Raw genomic sequence first — 7,738 nt, forward strand, 5'->3', positions numbered from 1 at the left:
CAGGTGTCCACATCGACTTAGAGCACTTAACCTATAAGATATGCAAGAGCACATGAGAGGTGCGGAAGAGACTGTTTGAGGATAGGCACGAAGACCTAAATTATAGTATCCCTCAACAGAGAACATGAGAAGGATAGGCACAAAATCCTAAATGATAGTATTCCTCAACAGAGAACATGAGAAGGATAGGCACAAAATCCTAAATGATAGTATCCCTCAACAGAGAACATGAGAAGGATAGGCACAAAATCCTAAATGATAGTATCCCTCAACAGAGAACATGAGAAGGATAGGCACATACACCTATACAATGATTGAGGATAGGCACAAAAACCTAAATGATACTATCCCTCATCAGAGAATACACTGCAGGAGCACATGAGAAGGATAGGCACATACACCTATACAATGATTGAGGATAGGCACAAAAACCTAAATGATACTATCCCTCATCAGAGAATACACTGCAAGAGCACATGAGAAGGATGGGCACAAACACCTAAATGATAGTATCCCTCAACAGAGAATACACTGTAAGAGCACATGAGAAGGATAGGCACAAAAATCCCTCAACAGAGAATACACTGCAAAGCACATCAGAATATCCCTCAACAGAGAACGCACTGTTTGAACTGATATCAACTGGAACACATTATCACAATTGTATATAGAAACCCCAGTGGTGGGGGGGGTGGCCCTTAAAATCCTTAGTAAGCCTATTTTATATTATACTTACGGGGGCCAGGCGGTGTTTTGCTACTCTCACTATTTTGATATATATACATTGATATTCGACCAGGTGGGAAAAGGGAGGGAAACTGGGGTGGCTGTGCGAGGGAAGTAAGAAGTTCGTGGTATTTTATTTATTTTTCCTGTTTTTTTTGTGTTAATGCAACTTGTGTTTAAAAATAATAGTGTTATTTGACCCAAAAAATGACATTTCGTAGTTCTAAAATATAGAGTAGGGAAGTTTGTTTTCTCCTTCAGCCTCATGTTTATAATTAAAAAGGTTTCAAGCAGCTCCTGCCTGGAAGGTGGCTGATAATGTTGCTCCTCTCTTGTACACATACATTGAAGCGTTACCTCTGACACGGAACTGCATTTACACCGAGTACATTTCAGCATATACATTAAGCGAGGTGTGCCTTGTGAGGGGGATGGTTTTTAAAGTCACTTCTTAGGAAGACAGTTATGAAAGAAATCCTTTTCCGTGAGTAAATCATGTAAAAATCTTCCTTCCCATACCGGGAGTCGAACCCGGGCCGCCTGGGTGAAAACCAGGAATCCTAACCGCTAGACCATATGGGAACCTCACAACATGAGTACAACTTCACGTATGGTTCTCTGGACAGTCTTCTATGTCTTGTAAATTAAGTGATTCATATTGTAATGAAAGGGTCTGTAATGAAAGCGCTGCAGTGAGCAAAGAGAAGGCTTCCCACAGCTCCTCCTATTTTTCACTCTCGTTCAGTGCCAGGCAACATTGCTGCTCTGCCCGCCCCCTTGCTGGCTGTGGGCCTCGCCCTGGAGTCCTCCAGTGACTGGGCAGGGCAATGCCTCCCACTTGGCTGCAGCCCATAAATTGTCTCCGGTTTTTCGAACATCGGCATCTTAGCGAGTCTAACTGCCAGCTGAGCTCACACAGACCCTCGCCGTGCCCATCCATGGTATCGAACAGAGTGACATTAAAACAAGTATTACGCTGGACAGAATCATTCATGTTTTATTTTTGAAATATTGAAATAAATAAAAGGTTCAAATATCAGCTTAGCATGGCAGAGTATGCGGTTACTTGATGCCTTTTACCTAATAGTAATCTTAGCGCCCAGAGGCAAAGAATGACATTCAAGCCTAGTTTACAGCTGGGATCGCTGGATAAACCTTATATCTGTTTTTTTTTAATTTCCAGCCCTGCTCATGTAGTAGCCGGAAGTAAAGACATGTGAAACTGATGTAGAAGCATGTTGTAGTGTCTCGCCAGGTTACAGTCAGCCGAGGTGTGGGGTCATGAGTGGGGGCGAGCTGTGGGCATGTGAGGAGCCGTGTTGCCCGGAGCTTGGAGACATGTGGGCACTGAGGAGCGGGCAGCCGCTCTGGGGAGAGCTGGACACTAGCCATACGGGAAGCTTAGACCCTACAGCTCATCTCCCCAGTCATGAGGGATTCCATGCGATTCCAGGGAGCCAGGAGGATGAAGGGTTGATTTAGAGAAGAGCGGGAAGATCGGGAGATAGTACCCACCTGCACTAGGAGTAATACTGCCTCGGACATTCCTGCCAACGTGCACCAGGCACACCAGCAATCCCTGGGCCAGCAGCTCCCAGACCATAAAGCATTGAGACTGATTGCTGCGCGGGAGCCAGAGGGCCCCAGCACATCCTACAGATTGCTAGTTAATGACCTGGTGCCAGTGATGACAGCAGATAGCTGGATTGGGGCCAATGCATAGCAGAGCCATCCCCCTACTTTAGCCCTCTACCCCACACCCACAGGCAATATGCATTTATATAATAAACCACAGGGACAATTATATTGTTGGAACAAACAGATCACATTTTATTGGAGTCAACAAACAAAAAGCGGGGTGGTTCCAGCCTCCTTTAGCGTAATGGCCTACAGCACCTTTTAGGTGTCCCTTTCCAATTCCCAGGCTTTCACCAGTATTTTAATGACCCGTGCCACTTCCGGTTGTTACATAGAGGACGTCCGTCTCTGGTTGCCAACTGCCAGGCAGTAGCTCCCATGCCCTTGCCTGGAGCGAATAAACCCGGGAGCCCTGAATTCAGTTGACGAGGAGTCTAAACTGTCTGTAAGGGGGTCAGTGCCCGTTGAACCCCGAACTTGGCTTGTGCACGGTGATCAGTTACCACTTGCGGCCAAAACCGCAGCAAAAACTCCCCACCGGCTAAGACCGCCCGTTGCTCCGCCTGTGACAAAAAAACAAAATTAGCAACAAAAACACACAACCAATTAACTGAAAAATGGTTACCACACCGTAATCAATACATAACCTTACATGCAGAAATTATCCACTCTCCCCATCAAAGACACTTCCTTGTTAAAACCGTATCCCTACCCATCTTATTCTAACATAATCAATCCCCTGACCGTAGCTACTTAAAGGGATGGGTGGTTGTTTGTCCGGGGCTACAAAAAGGATGAGTCTCGACAGCTCTGGACCTTTAAGCAGCCCCCTGGGACCAGAGCCCGTTCTGGGCGGGCCAGGCAAACAGTTGTGACAAATAACATACTGGGGCACCAGTGGTCCAGGGTTGAATATCGGTTTTTAAACAATCAATCAGCCCCACACCTCTAGTATACCAGAAGGGATCCGAAAAAGTTTGGAAACACATGCAAACGATAAACCTCCTTGTCCATTTATGGTAACGTGGACAGAACGGCAGGCTTATCTCCTCATGGTTGTGGATCATTGGTCAGTTGCAACACAGCAAAAATACAATTATTACCCAATGATAAAAGGGGCAGCTCAGTCAAGGTTGTATAAAATTATCTAAGTTATTATTGTTCAACAGACAGTTCTATCACTCTACACAATGCAACCCAACTGTAAAGGAATGCAGAGGACAGACAGTTTCAAGAAGGAAAAGGGATGCACTCTAGATACTGACAGAAGGGTATTGGGTAAAGTAATTAAAAGTAATAGTTCAAGGATACTTGGTTTCAACACAAAGGAAGAAATGGGTTCTAAAATGTCACTAGGGGCCTTCGAGGAAGGACAAGGGGGACAGAACCACAATGTGCCTGGTGCTTGTAGAAGTTCATGGTGCTCGACAGGGTCGAGTCGGTTTCAGGGTGCTTTCCAGCTCCTGCAACAGATTTCAAGATGGGAGACAGTTGCGGGTATGAGGCGGCAGGCAGTTCGGCGAGCGAGGCTGGAGGGATGGCTGCAAGCTGGCCTACACGGCAGCTCAGGGTCAGGAATCGCTGTCTCGGTGCTGGTTGGCAGGTCTGAAGCACTGGTCGAGGCATCTCGGACGATGTTGACGACTGCAGCGTGACAACAGTCAGCGGTGCAGCCGGTTGCACCTCGAGGGGCTCGACTGGCTCAAAAATGTCCTTTAAGGCAGACGCTGGTTGATGCACTCCTCCTAGCTTATTCACTGGGCTTGTGTCATCCTTTAAGGCAGACGGGCCAAAGCTGAGGACAGTGTTGCAGGAAATGGCCTTGTCCTTGGTTTGGTTCAGAGACTCTCTGACACTTCCCACCTAGGGAGCCTGCTTGAAGAGCCTTGCAGGGCACGTTGTGTGCTGGCTCGGTATTGGTTCTGGGGCTGCTGAAGGGTCCTCTGCATTGAGTGTATCCCTCTGTTCCCTGGCAGATGCTTAGGGGAGGGATCTTGCTTCCCTCTTTGGAAATCCTGGCCTTTCTTCAGTGGCAGAAGCTGTAAGGCAGTCTGTACCTTCAGTCAGGGTCCAAATGAGGTCTTCTTGTTAATCCTTGCAAAGTCTTCAGATTATCTGCCCAAAAGAGGAACTCAACTCTCTTTTAAAGCCAAATGGCCCCCAGTGATTGGTGTAGGCTAATCCTACCTTAATGAACCAATCCTGGTTCCCCACAAATAATCTCCTGTATGCATGGGGTAATAACCAGAGTGCTTTACAACAGAAAAGCTAAAGGGGTGACAACATGTAATGCTGAATCCCACCCATCTTCCTGTCTGTTGTGGATCAAAGGGTCTCTCTAGTTAATTGAGCTCTCTCTGGTTCCTGATTAAAGTGGCAGGTCTCCCTTTAAGCTGCTGCAGGACCAGACTTCTGATCTCTGCCAAACCACATACTCGTACCTTCTGAATGGGGTCGCTCTGCGGGGAGGACTACTGTTAATACATAGTTCCAGACATGACAGGTCACTGCCCTTGATGCTGAGAGGCGGGAGTTGGCTTCAGGTTGACACAGTGCTAATCTAAGGTTGTTGGTGTTTTCCTGTCCTTTGTTAGTCCTGTGACCAGGCCTCCCGGGGGCCTGTTGGAATTAACTGTGATTAGTATGCAAGGCTGCCACCAGCAGCTAAAAAAGGAAATGGCAGATCCATGCAGGCTTTGTTAGTCAATTAGGCTGGCCATGGCAGGAGGAAGGTTTTGCCTTCCCCCTTCTGAGATGCACGGATGTACTCTTGGCTATCACATTCCAACTAAATCTGACAGAGAGGATGGCGCCTGTAGGCTGTGTCCAAGCAGAGAGCACTGGTCTATGTGTATGTCGTGTGGTAAACTTAGGAAAATTAATGCAGATTTGCCCCATACATTTTCCCGGAAGTTGATCTACCATCATTCAATTTCATTTAAAATTGCAAAAAAGCACAGGTGAGCGCACACCCACCATGCAGATAGTTGAATTCCTCACAACATCCCTTCCACCTCCCTCATGAGAGGCGAGGCGATGAGCACCGCGGGCGTTGGGGGGGAACAGAGAGGTGGCCCACTATGCTGGCTGTCCCTCTAGCTCCCCCTCCGGGGGGTGGCCATCCACTAAGCAGGGCCATCCCCTACTTTGGCCTCCTACCCAGACCCACAGGCAATATGCATTTACAAAATAGACCAGAGAGACAATCATATTTTTGGAACAAACAGATCACATTGTATCAGCAAACAAAATGGGGTGTGGTCCCAGCCTCATTTAGTGTAATGGCCTACAGCACCATTTAGGTGGCCCTTTCCAATTCCAAGGCTTCCACCAGTATTTTATTGACCTCAGGGGACCTTTGTCACTTCCCGTTGTTAGATAGCAGACATCCGCCTCTCGTTGCCAACTGCCAGGCAGTAACTCCCATGCCTTTGCCTGGAGCGATAGAACCCGGGACCACTGCATTCAGCTGATGAGGAGTCTCAACTGTCCGTAAGGCGATCCATGCCTGTCGAACCCTGAACCTGATTGGTGCGCAGCCATGGGGTACCGCTCGCGGCCGGAACCGCAGCAAAAACTCCTCCCCAGCTAGGACTGCCCTGTAACTCTGCCACGCTTTGGGGGTAGCCCCCCTCTATCCCTAATGCCACCCCCTACTTCAGACCTTATCCTCATGCAACCATACCTACCATGGCTTTGGACACATATCCTGCCCTTTTTAGAGCTGTAAACAAATCCAAGAGGAAATCCTTGTGGCGTATGTTATCACAAATTCCTGCCTTGAGAGCCTCTGGTATCCGACTGCCTGGTCAGTCACTCCCATAACCTTTGTATGGATAACTTCGGGTTCCATTCTTGCGTGAACGGCCCACCTCTGGTATCCCACTGCCAGGTAAGTCACTCCCATAACAATGCCCCCACCAATTTTAGGCCAATCTACTCACGATTGCTCCTTAGGCACCTTCGGCCCTTTACAGCAATGCCACACAATTTCAGTTTTTTGACGCGTCTGCCCCAATATCTTGATCCCTTACTGCGTTTTCCTAGTAACCATCCTCTGCCCCGGGTCGGTGGGGCCATTACCCGCCGGGATGTACTATCTTTACCCTTGGTGCAGCCATCCTCCCTACCTGCCTGCTCGCACAAGGCAGCAAAGATGCCATTGCCTGGCTGGAGTATACAGCCTAAACCACACCGGTGCTCTACTGCCCCATGTCCCAACACATACCTGTCATAACAATGGTCAACCACCCGCCATAAAAAGAGTCACTTCATCTTAAAGTCAACTAATGGGTGATCCCAGCACCACCTGTTACCCATGAACCGGCTGTTAGCCATTCCTTCCGGGTTGACATTTGCCATGCCTGTTCCTCAACCACCGGGACACCTGTTTCTTCCGGTCTTATCTGCTTCACAGTGACCCTTTACCATTCCAGGGAACATACCCCTGGGCGACTTGGCAGTCACTGGGGAGTCCAACTGCCCCATTTATTGACACTGCACGTCCATTATCCCATACTCACTTCTTCTGGGTGATCCTTAGCCATTCCCAGCAATTCTGGGTGGCCTCTCACCATTACCATTTATCATTCGAGAGGCCCTTTACCAGCCTCCGGTAATACACTCCCCTGTATGGGGCGCTGCCCAAGGCCACCTCCGCAGTTGAGAACTCTGTCCAGCTGCCCCTATTATTAGAGTGCCCGTCGGACAACCCTGGCCCCTCTCACCCTAAGGTATCGGTCGTGCGGCTATGCTACCACAGCATCCTAACTCCAGGCACGAGCTCATGCTCCCAGAGCATCTGGTCACGTCACCAGCTGCCCCATTCCGTCTTGAACTGTTCCCCTGTCACCCGATTCTACTGATAATACTATGGAAATTCACTTTCCAATACGCACGTCTTACCAGGAGCAGCAAATACACCCTTCGTTGCATTACACATGGTTTACCTGGACCATGCAGATAGCCTAATGCAACCGGCAACCTGCCATTACAGCCTAACTTGCTCTGGCCACCTCCCCTACTAACTGACATTGCCACAGTTCCACCTTTAGTGTCCTGGTATTTTTTGTTGTTGTTTTCTTTCTTTCCTTCCTTCTCTCTTCTTTTTGTATTAAATACAACCCTAGCCCTTAACTGGGCACTGTCTCCATGCATGCACAAACCCACCTACCAGTTCCACTTGGCACTTGTTCTCCTCAATCATCAACAGGGCTGTTACCTGATACAGAACTCTTGTCTGGCGACCCTTTTGCTGGTCCTTTGTTTCTGTGACATAACAGGCAAAAAGCTGTTTAGTCATTACATTCAAAACATCAATCCCAATGACCAGGTCATGTCGCTATTCAACCATTTAAGATGGGCCGCTACCTAA

The 7,738-nt window shown here is 48.3% G+C and overlaps 1 non-coding gene across 1 annotated transcript; it reads right to left on the reverse strand.

Moving 5' to 3' along the window:
- Positions 1-1,236: 1,236 nt before the first annotated feature.
- Positions 1,237-1,308, reverse strand: TRNAE-UUC (transfer RNA glutamic acid (anticodon UUC)). Its single transcript has one exon. It is a non-coding gene; the product is annotated as a tRNA-Glu (tRNA).
- Positions 1,309-7,738: the final 6,430 nt, after the last annotated feature.

This window comes from Ambystoma mexicanum, chromosome 2q (genome assembly GCF_040938575.1).
Source record: "Ambystoma mexicanum isolate Mex_15411 chromosome 2q, UKY_AmexF1_1, whole genome shotgun sequence".
Lineage (NCBI taxonomy): Eukaryota > Metazoa > Chordata > Amphibia > Caudata > Ambystomatidae > Ambystoma > Ambystoma mexicanum.